The sequence below is a fragment of the Anser cygnoides genome, chromosome 2, assembly GCF_040182565.1.
Source record: "Anser cygnoides isolate HZ-2024a breed goose chromosome 2, Taihu_goose_T2T_genome, whole genome shotgun sequence".
In the NCBI taxonomy this organism is placed as follows: Eukaryota; Metazoa; Chordata; class Aves; order Anseriformes; family Anatidae; genus Anser; species Anser cygnoides.
Genome location: NC_089874.1, coordinates 84,034,322 through 84,056,752, shown reverse-complemented (window position 1 = coordinate 84,056,752; position 22,431 = coordinate 84,034,322). Strand labels below are relative to the sequence as shown.

General features: G+C 40.5%; 1 long non-coding RNA gene across 2 annotated transcripts in view; it reads right to left on the bottom strand.

The window, feature by feature from the left end:
* The window catches only part of LOC106043839 (uncharacterized), a 101,956-nt gene that overhangs the window by 60,818 nt on the left and 18,707 nt on the right, over window positions 1-22,431 (bottom strand). For both annotated transcript variants that reach the window (XR_010829509.1, XR_007168089.2), the window contains exons 3-5: window positions 14,846-15,011; window positions 7,433-7,584; window positions 834-932 (exon numbers count right to left, since the gene is read on the bottom strand). This is a non-coding gene — a long non-coding RNA (uncharacterized lncRNA). The remainder of the gene's footprint in view (window positions 1-833; window positions 933-7,432; window positions 7,585-14,845; window positions 15,012-22,431) is intronic.

Below are 22,431 nucleotides of genomic sequence, written 5' to 3'. Positions count from 1 at the left end.
GAACTAACAGGTGGTACTTAGAAGATGCAAAGTAAATGGTAGCCATTTTCCACTTACGTAGCTGTTATTTTTCGATCCTATATTTTAACACTAGAACACATTAAAATTTCTTCACTGAAGTCAGATTACGAATTTCAGTGTTGTTTTTCTTTTAAGTGAAAAATGGCATTAGATACTTTTGCACAGGTAGCTGTGAATAACACCACAAATAATTTCTTTTTTCATACTCTATCTTTTGAGTTGCCAACAATGTTGATCTCTGCTAGACCTGGATGAGCTAATTTTGTAAAAAGCAGAACATGCCTGATGTAGTAGAGAGATTTCTGTTCTGATGCTTTCAAATCTCCTGTTCATATTCCTATCAATCACCGAAGTGAGTCATCCTTTTACTGGAAGAAATTTCATTTAATCTTGGTGAGAAAAACCTTGTATAAGAAAAGCTAGTTAAGCTGTATGGCAGCCTGACATGTTGTGTGGCAGATGGGAGACCCTATATCCTTTACTCCGCAAATGACCTTAAAAAAAACAAGTAAGTGGAGAGTGAGGAGAGAAGATAGCCCAAAGACATTTGAAGGCAACTACAAGTCAAGGGCCTAATAGAAAGGAGGCTGGAAAGTGAAACATGAACAACTTCACAACTGATGACTTCTGGTTGCTTTCCATTTCCAAGAAAAGGGGAGAGTGCAGAGCTACTGGATAAAATTTGCTAAAGCATTGTCATGTACGTTATTTTTTTTATATAAATTTTACTAACAACAAATTCCTAGACTGTAAGAGGTTTATCTAACACTGATGTAAAATTCCTTTAAATCAGTTGCTGAGCAAGTACTTACACAGTAGATGATTCATTTTGTTTTCACCTTTGCCAACCATCTCTGAAGAGGGGCCAAAGAAAACCTTTCTGGCATACAGAGATTCTTCTCATTTTGAGCCTAAAACCAAAGAGATTTGATCAATTTATTCATTGATGGTGCTGAAGAAATGATTTCCAAGAACTTTAAATATATTTCAATATTTCTGAAGAGTTTTAAAAGAAAGAACAAACAAGAAAAAACAGAAAAGAAGAAAAACAGGAGAAAAGTTAAGGGGTGTGAGGCAAAGACGGAAGTGGAGAACAAAGTTTTCCCGGTATTTTTTTAATAGGCCTAAAGTGAAGCCTTGGTGCTACTGAATTCCAGTGATGCTGCAACAGCAGCTTGGATTCAGCCTGGATTCAGCTCCTCAGTCATGTTGCTGCTCATACAGTGCTCAGCTAGGAATGCTCCAAGGAAAGTCCTGAGCTGTTCAGATTTCTCAGTGCAGCTCAGATGGTGCACAAAAGTGAAAAAAAAATCAAATATTTTCTAGATACAGCAACCACAGGGGAAACACTCATATAGGAAGGTTTCTATAGATTCTTGTTGTGATTGAAGTTATTCTTAAACTAGAAGGTATTATTTTTGTTTTGGGTGTGAGTGTTTTTTTGTTGTTTTTTTTTTTTTTTTGATTGGTTCTGTTACTGTTTTTAACTTGAACTCCAAATAGCAAATTGAGTCTTAAATTTCATGCTGATTCCTTAAGCCATTTCCATTCAAGTGGGACTAGTGGTTTGTCTACAGATTTGCTCTGGAGCAACAAATTCCTGAAATTTTAACAAACACTGGAAAAGCAACTGGCATTTAACAAAGCACTGAGGAGATGAAAACATGGAATTTCCTAGCTGAAGTCTCTATTACTTCACCACAATTCATCCGAACATGTTATTTCTCCCTGTAGCATTAACTGGAACTAGTGTATAACCTACACAACAGACAGAGAGGTTCCTATACTTTGGATCAGGTATTTTAATCTAGGATATTCTTTCTTTCTAGTGGAGGTTTAAGACTTAGAAGAATGTACAGGCTTTGTTATGACACACACAGGAATAAACTTCAACATTAAATTCACTAAATTAAATCTGTTATTGCCAAGGACCGCAATGAAGAGAGAGATTTATTCAGTATGCTTTCCACTAGGACCAAGAACTAAGGTCATGGTTTATGCTTGTTTCTTATGTAATGAGCACCAAATGAAAGATGCAAATGGATTCCATTCTTAAGACAGAGTTCAAATGAGCTATTTAATATACTAAAAGCTAGTGCGTACTGTATTGCAAAGTCCACAATGTTCCACAATGTCAATTGCTGCCTATGCCATTAAAGAAATTAAATGGATTGAGTTTCAAAAATAACCTGTAAGCTATTCAGAAATAATTTCTGCAGCCCCTCAAGATGAACTGTCTATTATAGCTGCATGGCAGGCAATGTTAGTATTAAACTCTCCCTTGGCTGCATGCTGGATGAGAACATGCACCTTGATCCTTCCAGCATAAGTCTGAGGATCTCGTGAACATAAGCCACCAAGTGAAGCTCTGCACTTCCTCCAGCTTCACACAAAGACCACATAATACCACAATTTTGCATTCTCCAAGTACCCACAAATCAGGTCAGCTGCAAAACTGTTCTAAGTTTATGCAAAAGATGTATGAATATTGCAGACAAGTTAAGACTACTCACAGCTTCTAGTCTGCATGGAAATAAACTATTATCTGCCCAGCTACAGATGATGGCTAAAATTTCCCACCTGCACATTTCCTGCATATTTTCTTCTTGTTTTGGTATTTCTTAGCCTATTATGTGGTAATCAATTACCACCACCAGGGAGATAAAACAGCTTAGGCAGCTCTCTCCTGGCAAGTATGGGAGAATTGCAGGGATAATTAATTAATGTTATAGTATGTTAATGTAAGATATTGCTTTACAGTTGGAACTTTTTCATAGCATTGTATAATTATACAAAAACTTCATCTCTGGTTCAGGAAGTCTCACAACCGCAAATCACAGGAGGCTGGAAGAACATCACTGCTTGCTTGCCCTACCCATACGCTCTTCCTTAGGTATCCACATTTAACCCCTTCGGGGAGAGGATTCAAGGCAAGAAAAACCCTTAGTCTGGCTTGGTACACTTGATATTGTTCTTTGGTGTAAGCAAGCACAACTTCAGACAGACATTTATACACTATTTTATTTCTTTTCCCAAGTCCTGTTAGATTGCTCTTCCATTAGGTGTACAACATGAAAGTGGAATCAAGGCTAGAGGAAGTGCCTATGAACAAGATATGCATGTACACAACCAGGATCTTGCTTCTAGTAACTGGTGAATTCAGCCCCAGAAAAAAAGTGACAGTATGGATATGGTGACAAAAATTATCTTATGACCCAGTTATGAGGTTAAAACCAAAAGAATCTGAAATAGTGTTGGTGGGAAGGAAAACTGGACACTGTCTGTGGCTTGTGATTTATTTTTTTAATTCTTTATTGACTCCTCATAAAAGTTTCAGACACTTTAAAATAACAATCAACCACGAAATAAATGTGTTATTCACTGAAGTTCTTTCAACTTCAGGATAAATTGGTGTCTGGCAGGAGTCAGATCTTTAAAGAAATACCCAGTGTCTCCAGTAGGTCACCTTTTCTTCTCCATCAGCTACCACTGTTAGTCTACCTATTGGCTTGGAGTCTGTACTTTTTTTACAGGTACCAGTTCCTTCAATCTCTGCCATTTCTCATCAACAAGTACTTGCTTAGCATCTAGTGAAGAATAAAAAATTAAAACAAAACAAAACTGAAGGATCAGAAATATATTTTTTCTGATTTTAAGAGAAAGGATGGTGTCTTCCTAATTATTATTTTTTGCTTCAATAAAAATTTTTGCAAATTAATCACCTCTCTATATAAAATAAAGGCTAAATAAGGAACAGAGGTTTGGAAATAAAAAGCTACAGACCTGTGTCTGACAACCATTTAGCACTGGTGCTTATCACAACACCAGCCTTAAAGTACATTTTTCCCACAGTCCTGCCACTCATAAAATCTCTCTTCCATGTTGATTGCAAGTGCCTAATAAAAGAAGAGTTTGTGATGGTATCTTTTCCTATGACAAACAAGTTTTCTGCTCTGCGCATTTTAGAAAACATGTAGGAGCTGATTACCTTTGAAAATTCTACTCCTCCATCAATTTTAGCTAAAAGAAAACAATGAGTTCAAAAGTTCAGAGGTTTGTTCAGATGGACAGGCACACACAAGTCCACAAGCACACAGGCAGTAGTTTTGGCTCATTTCTTTAGGAAACCTGAAACAAGAAGAAATCCATGCTCAAGAAGATAGGCCAAGACTCCTCTTCCAAATTGGCTATTGGAGAAGAGTTGCCACGAGGTTTACGTAACCCAGCCACGTAATGGCATTTGACCTACTGCATGGCTGAGCACCAGCTCTACCACCAGCAGCAGCAACACCCAGGAAATTAGCAGGTAGGAGGAGACAGGGAACAAAAGGAAAGGAAAAAAAAAAAAAAAGAAAAAAAAAGCTTTGCTAGCTGATCTTGTTGATTGATGTGATTAATTGCCACCCACGCAGGTAGGTGTTGCTACTGTTTATTTAGCACTCTGCCAGTAACAAGTGGTTGAGATTCCTTCTGGTTGCTCCACGGACTTTGTCTACCTGGAAGTCAAAACCAGTTGTATCTTATGCATCACCACCAACTAAACAAAACATCAGGAACATAAGATAAACAATCCTAAAGAGCTGGATAGCAGGGACACTACATGCACTTCTGACCTGCTAGGGTGCTGTGTGCAGGGGGAGACGGCCACCTGGCTTTATAAAACTTGTTCTCTGCTAAAATACCTCCTTCCTCAGAAAGATGCTAGTGTAACACTGAGAAAAAAGACTCATAGCTATATATACTCCTGGCACCTTGCATGCTTGAAGATCTAACTCCACCTCCCTCATGTGTTGTTATGGTTGGGAAAGGCAAAGTGAGGGGAGAAGGCAAAAGGGGAAAAAAATGACATAACAAGACTGTTCCACTGAGGAAGGAAACTTAAATTCAAGAACTTACAGATCACACAAAAGATGCTTGGAGCAGAAGCTGCTTTAATATTGGGTTTTGGTTCTGTACTTACATAGCCTGCCTGGACTGAATTTGGTAGGAACTGCTGCACTTACAAGGGATGGTTAAAATATACATTATATATTCAGACTTAGAATACATACATACATGCATTTTAATCCGCAAATACATCTTCCCAAAAATCCTTTCCAGTTTTAGTCACTGCTGAGTATATTTTGAATACATCTATGCAAGTGTGCAAAGGTTGAATGACTGTTCACTTTTACCCACTGGCACACGAAAAGACAAGTTACCACTCCCCTGTCAATCAAAGCAGTTAGCATTTCAGGTGTTATTAATCTTTCTAGAGATCCAATTTATTTGCACTGGTTTTCACCTATTAAATAAAACAACAGAGACAAGTCAAACATTTTCTAGGATTTCATTTTCAGTCTAGCTTGCAACATTTTTTCATCACATCAGGACTTCCCACTAAGCCTAGGATCATGCATCTCCTTCGGTAACATGCATGTCTCCAAGCCTGTTCTCAAGAAGCAACATGTACACCATCACTCTGCTAGTGAAAACAGAAAAAATCGGGACTCTACGAAAACATACTCTTGGTCAATGGTCTATGCCTTAGAACAGAGAAGACATGGGAGAAAAATAGGTAAGTTGATAACAAGCCAGTTAAAAAAGAAAAGCCATGGAGGGAGCTTTAAGCAGTTTGTGTCATGCTGCTTTGGTGCTTTATCTCAGCCAGGGAACATACTGAGTGTGGCTTTCCCAGCTGAAAATAGGTGTCCATTGTTTTCACTTTTGGTCAGAAGCCAATTAGTTGTCAAACAGGCTCATCACAAAATTGTTAGTGTGCATGGCAAAGCAAAAATACTTCACTTATATGCTCCCTTTGTCAGAAACAAATTAAAGTGCAAGTATTTCCAGCTAGAATGGGGTGGGAGGGTATATCCTTGTTCACAGGGCAATCAAGATGCAAACCTTCCTGTTAAGCTGATGAGAAAAATGGGTGAGGATTTATAGATGATTAGTCTGTAACACACAGAATAGGTGTTACACAGAATGTTTTAAATTCTACAGGACAACTCCTACATAATTATATCACCTCTTGATTGGATGAGTAGCACCTGGGATTGAAAATATACAGTTAGCTGCTGAGATTTTTCTTTTTGTTCTGAATGATATTTGCAAAGCATGGTAAGAAATCTGAATCATCACAGGTGCACAAAGCCAAAGTTGCACTGTACCAGAAAAAATAAACCTGTGCTAGCACTAACCAGTAACAACAAATCTGAGACGTATCACATGCCTGTTTCCGCCTATTAGCATTGCAGCATTCCTTTACTGTGTAATTAGCACTGCTTACCTGTCTTAGCCAACATCTCTCTGCGTAATATGCGGCATTAAAACTAATCATCCAGACATAGCAAATGCCACATTTCCAGTTCTGAGATATACAAAGCCCAACCTCTGCATGCTTCAGACTATGTTTCTGGACCTTGCTTCATACCAGCCAAAACAACCATCAGCAAAACAGTTTTTAGTATGAATACTCACAGCACCTCTAAGCCTAATGAGCAGCTGTTTGGGCAGCGGTTTCCAGGCTGCCCTTACAGTCCAGATGAGCAAGCTCTGGTGTGGCCACATCCAGGTTGCCAAGACCCATCCTGCCTGGGGCCTCCAAGACTGGCCATTGCATGTGCGCAGTATTGTGAAGAACGATGAAAAGCTGGTGCATGGCTGGATCTTTCTCAATATTACCTAAATTCTTACCTCACTTGCATTGTCTGGCTGCAACAAAGCTAGCCATTAGTATCAAAGACAAAAGCTACTTATGGCTCAGGAACTCTTGGCTACCTGTGTGAATAGATCTCCAAAAGGTTAGCAGAGTCCAGTGAACATTGTAGTCTACCAGATAAAGAAAGGAGTTAGGAAGAATATGGTCATGTAAGTTGCCCATGACAAATAGATAAATTCATGGCTTCATGAAGCCTAGACCTGATCATTGCACTCCAATGTCATATATATTACACTGCAGATAAACTCGTATTACACGTGACATCAACTTTTGTTCCTAGCCAGACTTTGATTTTCCAAGACCGCTATGACCACACAGTGCTACACCTGAACCACTAAACCCTTGGCAGGTCCATACTCTCCCTGTTCACTGAGCTGGTGTGCCTGACAATCAGGCAGTGTGGCCTAGGTGAGACAAATCTGCTTTAGATTCCATATTCAGCCACCAGGAGTTCCTGAACCAGTCCCATCCACCAAGTCAACAAAACCTCCCTGTGAATGCCGATGGGATGAAGGACAAGCACATCAAGGGCACTCACCCTGCCGTACCTACTGTGCATGAAATTAGGATGAGGGACACTCTGCCTCTTGGCCTGTCTTGGCTGGAGGGACCCAAACCAAATGATGTTTTCCTCATATACATCTCTTTTATGTTTACCACAAGCATATGTGACACATACGTTTACATTCTCTTCACAGTGGTACGTACCATGTCTAATGCCCCGTTCCCACCACGTGCACAGCTGAATGCGTGTAACACACAAGGCATGCCAAGCAAGTTTATTTTCAACTACTTGAGAGGATGTTTCTCCCTGAGGCACAGTTTCTGTCCAGCTTGTTTAGATGCCACAAATCCAAACCCTTGGAAAAAAAAAAAAAAGAAAAAAGAAAAAAGAAAAAAATTAAGAGAGAGAGAGAAAAGATATAGCTGAAGAACATAAACAAAGCACTGTGAAAGACTGCCCCTGGGAGGGAGCAGATGCATTACAATCTTAAAAATTAAAAATCCTGCACACACTTTGCCAGTTCCTTTCATGATGAAAGCAAATTTCATTAAAGTGACAGCAGTAGATTTCCTGCAACTGCACCAATGTCTTCCTGTGAAGCAAAGCCAATAAATATGTATATATTTAAAGGCTAACAAAATCGACATGCCGATAGAGCATTAAGAAAGGCATCGGGAGCCTCTGTCTCCCTTTCCACAAACATTCTTGTGTCAAGGCTTCCTTCCTGCAGCAGGCTCACCTTCACTAATATCCTCCTGCCTTTGCTTTTCTCCCAACAGCAGGTCAGAGGAAGGGACAGTCTCTTCTAGTGTGGTGGGTTACTTGCTCTCATGTACCAAAATAGTAACTTGTTCAACTGACACAAAAGAAAGAAAACATCCTCGCATCCTGTCCTGCTGCCAGCTTTCAAAAGGTAATTAAACATCCCCCTTTTTCAAAGAGCAGAGTTCTCCAGGACCATGGTGTTTGAGCTCTGATGTTGTCAAACAACAGGGGGTTGCTTAAGCTTTGAATGACCTTTCCAAAGACCTACAAGCAATTTAATGGAAGCCCTCTTCAGTGGAGACAGAAGCGACCGATTATCTGCTTCCTGTTGTATAGATTGCTTGGGGTAATGGAGAACTTTGATTCTCGTGGTCCTGAGGACAAAAATGAATTGCTTCAGGCACATTAAGGAGATCAGTATCCATCCATACTTCCAGTACAAAGAGGTTTTGCTACACAAAATTTATCCGGATTGTGTAAATTTTAGTTCCTCTTTCCCCACCCCATTCTGTACTCTTTGCCAGTTGTTTCTAATGTGCAAAAAATTGTACTAACTGCAAAGATCCAATCCCACCCCCAGATTAGGAAGTCATGCTCTCTAGGAGTCCCAAGACTGACTGTCCATGGCAGCCAGGTTCTGATGGAGCTCAGCACACCACGTTCCAGCTGCACCTGGAACCACCGTGGTTCCCTATCTGTACATGGGATGGTGCAGAGATGAAGGTAAAATGGGAGTTTAGTAGGCCAATGCTATGCTGGGTAAGAACTCCTTATATCAGGACAATTCCCATGTTCCTTTCCAATCCACAGAAAACATTCAAAAATAAATAAAAAATAAATAGCAGCACTAAGGAGCAGAATTCATCTCAAAATTCATTCTATGATTGGTGCTTGTTTTCCTTCAAACAGAGAAAATAGGAGTCCAAAAACAAATATTGGGTCAAATTCTTTGGGCTGCAATGCAGTAAACAACCCACTCACTCCATGGGAGATTTGCTCGATTAAGAACCATTAAGTCTAGCTCTGTTTCATGATTTTATTGTTTGCTGAAAAGTCCCTGGACGACAGCCTCCCAGAGAGCCAAGCCTCTGCAGCCAACGTGAGATCAACAAGTTATACTTTTGCTATTCCTGGACTCACTCAGTCAGGAGGACCCTTTAACCCACAAAGTGGAAATGAGGCTCTTGTTGTGCCATCCAGCATTCAGCCACTTTCTTTGTCTCAAATAGAAGGGGAGAAGTAAAGCAGGCTGATTTTCAGCTGGAGAGAGCCCTGTAGCAGGCAGGCTAAGGGGCCAGCTGGCTCCAAGCACGGCTCTGGCTTCTGTATTTTGTCTTTGCCTCAGTGAGATCATTCTCTGCACTGCCTTCTCCTCCCTCAAGTTTTCCTCTGCTTAGCCTATGTAAAATAAGACAATTACTGGCAGGAAGCTTGACTCAACTTTCTTCCCCTCTCCCCCAGATATCTGAGGGACAATGATGTTCTGGGGAAACCAGGAGATTAAAAAAATAAATAAATCCCTGTGTTAAGCTCCTTCTGCAGCACGGTCATTACACAAGACTCCTCTTTGCTCCCGCTGTGAGGTGAGTGAGAAGACATGGGGATACCAAAGCTTCTGGGGGAGGAAACAGTCATGCTAAGCAAGGCAACTTATCCAAGCCTTTTCAAGACCTCAGTGGCATGGCAAGGATTACCTTGTGTTTTTCAGACCAGGTAATAAAGGGAGTTACTTAAGGCAGCAGACTGCTTGCTGTTGCCTATGCCAGAGCCCAGAAAAGCCATGCTTCTGCTGTGGGCAAGGGAGAGTGGGGGACTGAAAGGTACAAACTGCTATTGTCCAGGGGTGACAGGTGAAAGAACAGCTTTCCTGAGACAGCTGTTACTTTCCCCCAGCTTTCTCATCATGCAAAAGAAGGAGAGGCAGCCAGCCCAGGTTTTCTTCAGGGCACTTCCCCAGCTTGGTGGCAGGAGCAGACAGGCATTAGCTCTTTTACCTTGGGCCAGCAAATTTAATTTTGTCAGCACCACCAAAAAGATGTCTGAACTAGCCGTGCTCAAACACAGGTCAGGGTCATCCTTTGGAATCTTCAGGAATATCATAGCAACCATAAAGGCCACAACAAATTAAAGCAATGCGTCAAACACTTGCTGGCATTTCTGGAAAGTACCTTCAGATAATGCTTCCAGCAAAATGCATCCTTACAGAAAACACACAAATTCTGCAGTTGTACAGGGGGAGGGGATGTTGGGTCAGGGCTTTTTTTTTTGTTTTGTTTCCTTCTTTGTTTTGACATCAGTTGCTGTAAATTTGGAAAGGAAAATAATGTGATAATCTAAAAATTTCTAAAGTAAATACATATTTTTGATTATCAGGTCAAAGCACATAGTAAAGCAGAGGGATGGTTCATAAGTTACCTGAGAGCATCCAAGTGTGGCACCAGCTCTGCAAGTGATTTATGACTGCATCAATGATATATTGATGTGGCCCCAAATGGAGCTGCCATCAGAACTCATGTCACTCTGAGGTAACACCACCAAGCACACCCAGGTAGCTTCTTATCAGTCTCAGGATAAACAGAGAACACAGGGTCAATTCCATTCCCTGGAAAACCCTCTTTGCTTTTCATCATGACTGCAGGGGACAGGTTTTTTTCCTACTTTGCTGGAAGAAGGGAAGGTTGCCTGGCTTTTCATTATGCCTCCTGGACTCATTATCTCCCATGACTATGGGCAGCACTACCCTAGTTGCCACAAAGCCTGGAAATATCGCAGCTAAAGACATCCCAATGTACGTGGTCTCCTCTGGATCAGAGTATGAACCTCTGCATCATGCACGTATTTGCCTGGCTTCTTTCTTCCCTCTGTGCTAGCATCCTAGATCCCATTGGACAAAAAGCATGCAGAAGGCCACAAAGATGAGGTTTTGAGAACAGTTAAGGCAGCAAAAAAAATCCTGGTATATTTTTTATCTGATTACCATGGGGAAACAAGACGGAAGCCGCCACAAATCTCTTCTACCACCCTTAAGTAGGGTGGCAGCACACATTTTCTCATGTGAAATGAAAAAAGAACTTAAATAAATTTTTCTAGCCTCAAAATGAAGCTATCTAGATCGAGTACTTAATGGATTTCAAGTTTCTTACATTTCTTAGACACTTGAAACATTTGGTTTGTCCTTCCATAGAGATTGAGGCAATGTAAAACATACAGAAAACCTTGAGGTACACAAATACACATGAAATCAACTGAGCTGAGCTCATTTGTACAACACTGATTTGGCACAGGGTAAAAGTATAACTCAACATAAAGAACTACTTCCTCCTTGTGTGTGAAGCTCATAGAAGTTATCCATACATCATTTGGGTTAATCAATAGCCCTAATGCTGTTCAGACAGTAGCTCCAAGCAGTTGATTTCTTTTCCATCCAGTATTCATCAATTTCACCCATTGGCTTAGTTTATAATTCTCCTTTATATCTCTGAAATCTCTGCCTACCAGCTCATCTTGATTTGTTATTGCGGGACTTCATTTTTAATTTATCATTGTGCAAAGTAATCCATTAAACAAAGCCAGAAGCTGGCAGGCAGACTGTTTTCTTTGAGGGTCTGGGGAAGGAAAAAAGGGAATTAGCTATGGAAGGAATTAGCTATGGGAAATGTCAGATTCTTAACCATTCCCAGTTCTTGTACTGCTTTTGATTGAAACTATCTGTTAGTGTTCATGAGAAAGGCTCTATCACTGTTGTCATGATTGTGTATCAGCCTACAGTACAAGATGGATTAGCTTAATATACTCCTGAAAACTAGACCTACTTTTCTCTACCCTGACCTATTTTTAATAGCTATAACAGGAGTTCAAAGAAAAGCTGCTCTGCCTGGAGCTGCACCTTCCCAACACGATTGCATCACCAACAGCCACAAGAACCCAACAGTCCAAGTAGCGAACTCTCATATGAACTGTGAAATATATTCTCACGCTCGGATTCATAAGCAACAATGTTAGTGGGCCAGACTCTGTAGATGAGTTGAAGTGATAAACAACCCCTTCCTTTCCCTATTGAGAACAAGAGAGTCAGATTTCCCACCACAGCTACTTGAAGGCAAAGAGCCCGCTTGCTTACAGGTGTGAAAGTGATTGGACAAGAGAAATAAATAACCCTAATTAAATGAATCTGACTGCTAAGCTGGCTTGCTCATTCAAACACCTCTCAGCTATACAGCTAAAATCTCTCTTTCCTTTTTCATTTGCCATTGTGGGTGCCCTGCTTTTGGAGGTCAACATCTGGAGCTGGTCAGGTGCATTAACCTTACCCTACAATGAGAGCACTCTGTCTTGGTCAGGTGTGAAAGGAGAGAATGTGGCAAGCACATACGAGGAAAAGACAAGTACAATCATCACAACTGAGCAAAGGTATGTCTGAACTTCAAAGGCAAATAATTTAGGGGATGGCACAGACCAACACTTCAGCCCATGTAAGTCACCCAAGCACCAACAAAACTAGTTGTCTGCAACAGATCACCCCTCATGAAGAATGGCTGCACAATCTGGCACATATCCAGACAGCCAGATGCAGGTCTGAAATAACTAGCTAATGTTATTATTGAAATTAATTGCTTCTGAGTTGCTACACCTTGTATATTTTAATATAAGCAGGTGGAGAACTTCTTCACTTTTAGAACATGGAGTTCTCTCCCCTCCAGCTCAAGGACAGATTCAAAGCAACTTTCAAGTGTCGTGGGTTAAACCCACAGGCAAAACTGCCTGCAGGGACAGTCATGTGAGAGCCCAATAAAGTCCACACGACAAGACAATTCAGGCAGGTATCCAGACAGTGAGTGGGACACCTCTAACTGCAAAGTATGCAGCAAAAAGTGTTGGTTGTGAAAAGCATGTTCTGTAACAAGATTCCAAACAGTGATATGGTGTTTGGGTCAAGTAAGAGAGTCCATTTTTACCTGTCAAATGAGTTCCCTTTGTAAAACCTCTCCTGAGGCATTTGCTTCCTTCCAAAGGCTCAGCAGTTTTTTAATATATTCTCTTCCTTGAAGATGTATTTTTGTTCTTAAGTTTTGCTGAAGAACTGGGCTATGTCAAAGTGATGAGAGTCAACAGCACCACTCCCACCTTTTCCAAGATTGCTTTTGGTGTTATTTTGATGCCTCAGGAGTCTTATTTCAGCCTTATAATAACCCACTTACATGTGAACAACTCGTAGTTGTCACTGAGTGATGTTTCATATCTCCAGGCTTCCCATACCAAGAAAGCTTGAGGCTTATTCTCTGTTTATGTTTCTCTGATGTGGGGCAGTGGTGCTTTCCTGCACACTGCTTAAAACTTTCCTTCCTGATAAACTGAATTTGGCAGGCCTTTGCAGTTGTCTACACATTGTACCACGGTGAAGTTTTATATGCAAATGACTTTGTGATTTGAGGTGAGAGTTGGCTGTATCACAGTCTATTATATCTGCAAGTCCTGCCACCCCAGGAACCTCCCTGTGCAATAGATGCTGCAGTGATTCTGCAGTATCTAGAAGCACAGCTTGCAAGCACAAACACCCCTGCAGCTCCCCTCAGCACAAGGGAAGGGAAGGGGCATTCAGCAGTGGTGGAGAGATTCCATTGCCTCTCACTGGCCCCCAGCCATGCTCTGGAGGAAAGGGGCCATCATTTGGATAACCAGAATGAGCTTAGGATCTTTGGTTGGAGCTCTGTTACCAGCCTCGTTTTCAGTAAGGGGCTGGAAGAGATGATCTTGCTGCTGATCATTATTTGAACTGATATGAAACTAGAATGTCTGTCTTCACAAACATTCACTCCACTGTATGATAGATGCTATTTATCTAATGCTAAACCTCTGGTTTCAAGATGTCTGGACAATAATTGGGAACTTAGTGGATGGTAGAAGACACTAGAAGGAAAGATTTTTTACTCATATAGGCTTGGATCTAGACAAGCAACAAAGAAGCTTCACAGATTTCAAGCAGGAATGTGGATAACAGAATTTAATTCTTTCCCTCTCAACCTGGATTTGATTTTCCTTTTATTCTGTTTAGTTTTCATCTGCCCACAACTTAACAGATTTCATTCACAGATGCACAGCCGTTATGGTTATAAAATCTTCCAAACTATTTTGACCTCCGGTATCTCATAAATCATTATATTTCATACCATTATTGAACCAAAAGTTTGCATTTAACTAACCCATGTTTTTTAGAAGGGCTTCTGATCTAGATTTGAAGGAACCAAGAATTGATCAGTGTGCCTTGAGTTTGTTCCAGGATGTAGTCCACCACTTTATGCTGAAATGTTCTCTCTATCATGTCTTGAAAGTACCCAGATACAGCTTTCAGACACTCTTGGTTGTTAGGCTATTGATTCTTCCAGAGAAAGGCAGCCTCGCAAGCAATTCGTTGTTCTTTTGAAGGCATTTATCCACTGTATTTTATTACCTTCTACTCAGTAAGAGCTGACTGGATGTTCTCTTCTCCTTCACACAGAAAATGGGGAATAACTTGAAATCATTTTATAAAGGATGTGGCGTGCTACTTAGAGACTGATTTGGAACAGAACCATTGAATCATTTAGGCTGGAAAAGACCCTTAAGATCATCAAGTCCAACCATCACCTAACACTACCAACTCCACCACTAAACCACGTCCCTAAGCATTAAATCCACACATCTCTTAAATACCTCCTGGATGGGGACTCCACCACTTCCCTGGGCAGCCTGTTTCAATGCCTCTCTGTGAAGAAGTTCTTCCTAGTATCCAATCTATACCTCCCCTGGCACAACTTGAGGACTTTTCCTCATGTCCTATTACTTGTCACCTGAGAAAAGAAGTAGACACCCACCTCACTACAATCTCTTTTCAGGTAGTTGTAGACAGTGACGAGGTCTTCACTGAGCCTCCTCTTCTCCAGACTAATCAACTCCAGTTTCCGTAACTGCTCCTCATATGTCTTGTCTTCTAGGACAATTTATTCAAGCTATTCTTCCTCTCCACTGCCATGGATTGTTCTGTTGAAGGAAAAACATTCAGGTTTTGAAGTAAACTGCTGTGGAGAAGTCTCACAGCTGGAGAATCTCATCTGTTAGTCAACAATTACCAGCCTTGCCAACACTCACAAATAGCTTGAAAAACCACAGAGCTTTTGGCATATTCTTGCACGACTGATGTGAAAAAGGTGTTCTCCTGCCTTCTCACCAGAGGGAGAAGACAGCTCTTACAGAACCCATTCTGCCATGAAAGCAGTTGGGGACGGTGTTTCTTTGGGCAACATTCACTGCAAGAAGGTTTTCACATCAGACTGGACGAGTGAAAAATACCAACTTTAGTTCAGCTAGAACCACATAGTTGATGAGATAATTTCTCCACATCTCTTTGGGACCACAGGAATTCCTGCTGAGCCCAAATGAAGAAAAGTGTTTGGGTACACAGGTGTGCTAGGTGAAGAGCATGTTGCTCTTTGGAGAGGCAGAAAGAATTTTCCCAGGTTCCTTCAATAACAAAAGAAGTTGGTGTGGGGAGGTGTGTGAAATCCACCTGTTCAATTTAAAATTTCCTTTGGTGTTTCTTTTTCTAGTTCTCTGTTGTCCCCAGGCTCATAAGAAAGAGGGATTAAATTGCCAAGACACTTCCAGCAGTACTAAATCCCTCTGCCTATAAGGAAAATAAGGTCTGCTCCCTTACCACTTCTTAAGAGGAAAGGGGACACATTCACAAACACAGGAATGAAAATATCTTGGCATTTTATCTTGATTTGTTGAATTCAGAAACATAACTACTACAACTACCTACTCCCAGCACAGCTTCTGGTACCACATCCCTGCTCTTCTCTCCTTAATCCCATCACCTCAGTTCTTGTTTTCCATTTTCAGCAACCAAATAAAACACATTTGCAAGGGAGTCGTGTGCTGATGGGGAATGGTACACTTAGCTGCTCACATGATCTCCTCCTTCAACCCCCTATAATAACTCCTAATCATTCCTCATCGTTCCAGTATCCTACTGACATACCTCAGTAACAGCAAAAGAGAGCTAAAATGCTCTCAACCAGAGCAGTCCAGCTTTACTGGGTTTGATGAGATTGTTCAGGTTCATTGCAGCCCTTGATATTAAGAAAAAACACTTACACAGATGTTTACAAGCTCATTTCATGTTTCTGTCAGAATAGCAAGAAGTCACTCAGTGATTCACCATGCTTGCTTTCCTATCTTTCTATCTGACCCTGCTGTCCAAGTAACATTATATAAACTACAGATGTTATACAGACTTCAGCAATCCACCCTGCTCTCCCTTCAAGATGTCTAAACAACCTCCTGATGCACTAAGTGGAGTGCAAATACCACAGTGAGGTTTGTTCACATGCTCGGCTCCCCAGCAAAACGCTTTGGCTCTCACAAGTGATTAGTACAGTAATAAATACTCACTTATGTTTACTGTGGAACTCACAGAAAAATGCCTGGGTCTCTGTTGGGACAAATTCCCTTAGCTCTCACTGGTGCAATTGTGAGAGCTTGCTGGTGTACTGTCTTATGCTGCTGTGAAATAAAACATTTTGCAGTGGCTCAGCATTAAAAGATGTGAGTTCCTGAACAGGTATGCAGAGGAGCTTATTCCAGAACGCAGCACTCCTTTGCTAAAAAAAAAAAAAAAAAAACACCCCTGCTAACAGGCAGATCCCAAGGCACTCACCCACTCACCCCTATTTCATCTACTTTCAGGGACCTCCTCTACCAGTAACTTTGCCTTCCAAAGCTGCCCCTGCAGCTCTCCACCCTGGCAAAACTGAGCAAGCAACCCAAGAGCAAACAATACACTGTGACCTCTTTTACTCCATCCACTTAATGCATAACAGACTTTGCATTCTTCTAAGGCTGTCTGGAGACTCACTGGTTTTGTTTTGTGTCTATCACGGGTTGTCCATGGCTTAGCTGAAGAAACATGGTACAGACACACATGTACACATGCATATAAACATATACCTGTATACATTTTTAGCAGTTATAGGCAGCTATAGATATATATAAGCTAGGCTATGTATCTATGCATGTATACATAGGCAAATCTCACATGGGAAATTTGTCCCACTGCAGGGAAAAAAAAAATCTAACAAAGAAGTGACCCTTTTGACCCCTGGCATACCTGCCTTTTGTAGGAGAGGGCTGTTTATTTAAGGAGATGTTTTGCAGATGATTGTATCTTTGAGAGATGTAACTGCGTGCTCACACTGCTGGTTTTAACCAAGATAAACTGCAGAAGTAAAGAAGGGAATTTTTGAAAAAAGAAAAAAACTTGTTCTGACAAAGCCATTGCTCTCTGTTATGCTTTACCAGCTTCACAGGTATATTTTCAAAGGACACCTGGAAAGAGCTGGTGGGAAAAAAAATGTTTATGCAACTTTTGTGTAAACTTCCTTTAAAAGCCTTGGATGTTGGAGGACACAGGAAAGCACCTGTCCACTGGCACTCCCTCACCTGATTAGAGGCTTTGTCACCCCTTGGTCACCACAGGGCAGATGCTTTTTTACTGCCAGAGATCAGATATTCCTGTTTGACCCAACCTGATGAACTATACAACCATCTAAATGTTAACAAAAGGAGACTTCATCACTCCAAGGAAAAGCTGCCACATGATTTCAGATCCTATCTGATTTGTCCTTCAGTAGATCATCTATCACCTTTCAAAGAACTGTTTTTAAAAGAGAGATCACCATCCTCCCTACCTGCCCAAGTTAGACAAACATGTTGGTAGTGTATTCATCAAAGAGCAACAAATAAGGAAAAGATTGCCCAGGTAACCTCTCGGATGATAGAAACAAGCCATTTTCTGGAGTCTTTTGTTTTCATTAAGTCTTTGCATCAGTCTTAAATCTCACTGGAATGAGCATAGGTTTAGGTTTTCTAACTTTATTAACATTATTGCTTTGAAATGTTTAGCGTACTCACAGGGCTAGATCTCAAACCTCTTTGTAGAAGCTTGCAAATAACACTATTCCCTTCAGCAGACAAGAAATCTAAGGCCTAGAGATCCATTGAGGATGCAAGATGGTTCAAAACCCTGCACAGTGAATGTTTAACAGATTAAAGACAAGGAAGTTTGCATTTTATACTGTTTTAACTTTTTAGAGTGATAAACATCACCGTGAGGAGCCTTTACATGGGAATCTGCTACTTTTCTTAAGAAATGACCTTCAACTGAGTATTTCTTTTCTCAGTAGTTTCATTCAGAGAACAAGCATTTATTTATGATAGGAACACTCAACGTTTTAAAAAATGCTATAAGAGTTTATGGAAAATGTAGAAAAGAAAAAGGAGGAAGAGAACACAAGCAGTCTTGTCTTGCCCTAGGGCTCATTGTTTATCCAACCTGAATTTAACCATCCCTTGTAACAATCAGCCCAGCCCAGCCTATCTCTCTAAAGACAATACTCTTGAGCATTAGTGCCAGCCAACCTGATTGCAATCGCTAACCTGGATTCAGACCCAGTTTATGGAAATGGCAAATTGAATTTTACCAGACGCAGAATGAGCTAACAAACATTATCATGAAGCCCTGCCCTTTGTCAACACTGCACTCCTGTCTCCAATCCTGTGTAATGGATTTGTTATACATGTTCCCACATAACTTCTAACTGTGCTAAAGAAATTATCACTTCATTGCATCACACTAGCATTAGAATGTCAGAAAAAAGAACTGCAGCTTGACTGTTAGAATGGAAAAGGGAGACATTAGACTCTGGGTGTTAAACAGGATTTCTACAGAAATCAAGAGTGGAAGATTCTGGACAGTGGTGAAAATTATAGGTAATTCTGGCCCACTAACAGAAAGGGTCTGAACAAAAATACTTAGGCAAACTTAAAGGTAGTGATTGCAGTAAATAGTTAAGGATGCACTCTCTCTGCAATTAACGTCATAACTTAAAAAAATATTGATTGAATCTTTCATTCAAAACATTTGTGAAAACTTGTTTTCCTTTATATATATATATATATATATATATATATATATTATGAGCCAATTTTCCCAGGAAAATCAACTCAAAAGAGAAATTCTGCCATGAATGGGAGAAAGCGGGCCACCTACTATTAATTCAATGCTGCTGAAAGAATAATCTGACTCACAGATAGAATTGCAATGAGTAAAGAAAAAGGAAACATTGGTTACGTGATGATATTCATCACTCCAGCCAAAGTTTGTTGAAGGCTGTCAAAACTTTAAAAAAAAAGGGGGGGGGATTTTGTTCCATTGAAAAGCTTTTTTTTATTTAAAAGCTAAAGTAACTGCAATTAAAATAGATACATGAGTGAAGTATATTATTACAGAAAAAAAAAATCATCTTTTTCCTCCCTTGCTGACAAATGGATTTGGAAAGTTTTAGAAAATGTAATAAATGTGGGAAATTGTCTTTTCTTCCCTAAAATTCTTTTGCCACATTTAAAGAAAAATGAGGAGAAGACTTTTTAAACATGTCTTTGAAAGGAGGACAAAAAGTATTAAATTCCAAAATCCTTCCTTCAAAAGAAAAAAGGCTTTTTTTCCATATTGAATTTTTCCCATCCAAAATAAAATTTGACACTGTTATTTAGATATTTTCATTCTTCTTAAAAAAGAAAAATGTTCCCTCAAGCCTAACCACGCTTCTGACAATTTGCTCAGGGACTGTAGTTTGCACACAGTAACTCCTTCCTCACCCCTAGGAGAGCAAGGCAATCATTACGTCCTTGACATCTTGTGGTGGCGTACATGAGGAGGAGGAGAAGGAGGAGGAGGAGAGAAGATTGCAGCAGTTTGGAAAACCTGCATAGATCTCTTCTCCCATCAACTCCTGCTTGTCGAGCTCCCATCTGCACAGCTAATTTTGCTGTTTCTGAGAAGAAACAAAGGCTGGCCTGGTTCTGCAACTGGATCCCCATCAGACTGCAAGCTCACCTGCAGAGATGATGAGTCTCACAGGCTTTAGGGCCATTCGTGCTTGCTGCTTCTGGCTTCCATTGAGCTAGATTTTTGTACTATCTTTCTCTGAAACTGGCAGTGTTCACTGAGGAGTGAGGTGCTGCTCACTGGAGGAAGAGAGCTGGAAACCAGCCTGGAGTTAGCTGGCAATTGGTACATCTGGGGAAGATCAGAGCTCCTTGTTTATGCGCAGAGACCTGCTATGCAATTTCCCCTTCCTTTTATTTTCCCTAATTTGACTAGAAATCTGATCTAATCCTGCCCACATTAACCTGAATTCACAGCAGCACCTATCTGCCGTGCTTGCTAAGCCAGGAATAATCAACTAAGAAATGCAGGAATAAGTGGATCTGCTTCAGCTAGGAATAGCACAAAGATTTCAGAAAAAGGGAGATGGGTGGGAGATCCACCTACAGCCTGCTGGGGAACTGGAAGGAAATAAAATGGCGCCTCTTAAACTGGCGTGCCTCCAAAAGGCAATATCTGAGCTTTACTCTTTCAGTAATTCCCATTAAAAAAATAAAATTATCAGAAATGTTTATTCAACAGTGAATAAAACGCTCAAATCAGATAGGCTTTATCTGATAGTAAGGTAATGACTGACTACCAAATCACATGGCAGCAAAACATTTTTCATAGATGTGGTAATGTGCCCTTACCTGAAAACTTCTGATTAAACAACAGGGGAGTGGGGGGAGGGGGGGGGGGGTTGACCATAGATAAGAACAGAGAAGTCACGTAACAGTGCAATAATAACAACACAGAGCAAGTCTCTCTGGAGGGAAAAAGCATTTGGGCATTCACCTACAAATAGATTTCTGCCTCTGTTCTGCCCTGCAGTACTATTGCCTTTGAATTAATTCAGTTCACCCGGGCAGTTGTTTGTGATCAGGGGTGGGATCTGATGATCTTTAAGGTCCCTTTCAACCCAAACCATTCTGTGATTTCACCATTTTATTTCTGTGGCTCCTATTTCAGGCAATGACAGATTCTGAAAGACTTATATTGTTTATACAAAATTCACAAATAACAAATCTCTTTGTCAAATTATACAACGCTTGTTATATAAGATATCTAGAAGTTTCAGTTGGACTCCCAGGAAAAGAAGAAAAAAAAAGAAGAAAAAAACTCTTATTTTCTTAGGGAACATTCTTAAAAAAAACTGTTAGACAATTACACAGCAGTAAAGTTTACAAGAAGCAATTTACTTTGTCTAAATCCAATATACGCTAAGTTGTTGGCAATTTTCACTCTTATTGTATTGCAGCTGCTTTAATGGTCTGTGGAAGTAGCAATTTCATTGCTAACCATTAATCTTCAAACATTTTTAGAAACTCATAAGAATGAGCCTAGAAAGTCACAGTATCAGAGAAAACAGGGATGAAATGGACCCTGAGAGGTCATCTAAGTAGGATCAGTGATGCCTAAACCAATCCTGGCAGACGTTTGTCTAACTTTTCTTTAAAAGCCATGCTAATGAAGGGAAGAACACAGTAAATTTCCAACAAAGATTTAAAACTTCAACTCCATTTCAAGAAATATTCTGAAACATACTTTCCTCTCCTGGATAAATTTTCCTGTTAATCTCAGTGTAAACATGTTTACAGGGTGGAAAATAATTAAGCTGTTAGCCACGAAACACCATGAATCCCATGAGACAAGTAAAATGCTTCTTATGTTGGACCAGAGGTAACTCTCTTTCCAATTCAGTGGCTTCTTTCCTAGGTGCTGCCAGACGCAGCAATCAAATCAGGCATTATACGAGTGTCACAGGACAATTTGCCAGACTGAGGTGCAGGCTGTTGGAATACGAGGGTGTTTTCAGAAACTGAAGGTGTTTCCAGAAGAAATGAGGTTTTGATATGAGGCTGTAGACCTTCTGGGCAATTTCTATGGCAAAAACTTCACCATGTGCTGTTCAAACGTCAGTGCTTTTGAAAATGTTTCCTTTTGCCACCTAACCAATGCCCTACACAGTCTACAGACAGGAAAAGGATAAGCCACAGAAGACAACTAAGAGATTTCAATAATCCAAAAGTGAACTTAGAGAAACCAAAAAGCTAACACTCCTACAGGTCTGCAGCACTTTCTTCACTGTGATCAGCTTCCTCCTGTTTAGAGTGTTAATATGTCCTACACAGATTACTTTGCCCTCACACACCCACCTACATTAGGTAATCCCTAACACTCATTTTGAAGATAACCTGAATGCATCTGCAACATCAGTTATTCAAAGGCAATAGCTGTATCAAAATAAGGCATTTGCATTCGACACCATATGCTGGTAACAACTGGAGCACCTTTGTCACACATCTCTCCTCATAATGCTTGGGCATATGGTATCCACATGGAGGAGATTGCTCTTTAACAGTGGTTTCAGGTGAGATCCACTACTTCTGGATGAAGAAAACCATCTGCCCTGGTCCCAGCTGCTCCTGCTTCCATGGGAAATGTCAAGGGGCTCTCCAGGCAGCCCACTCT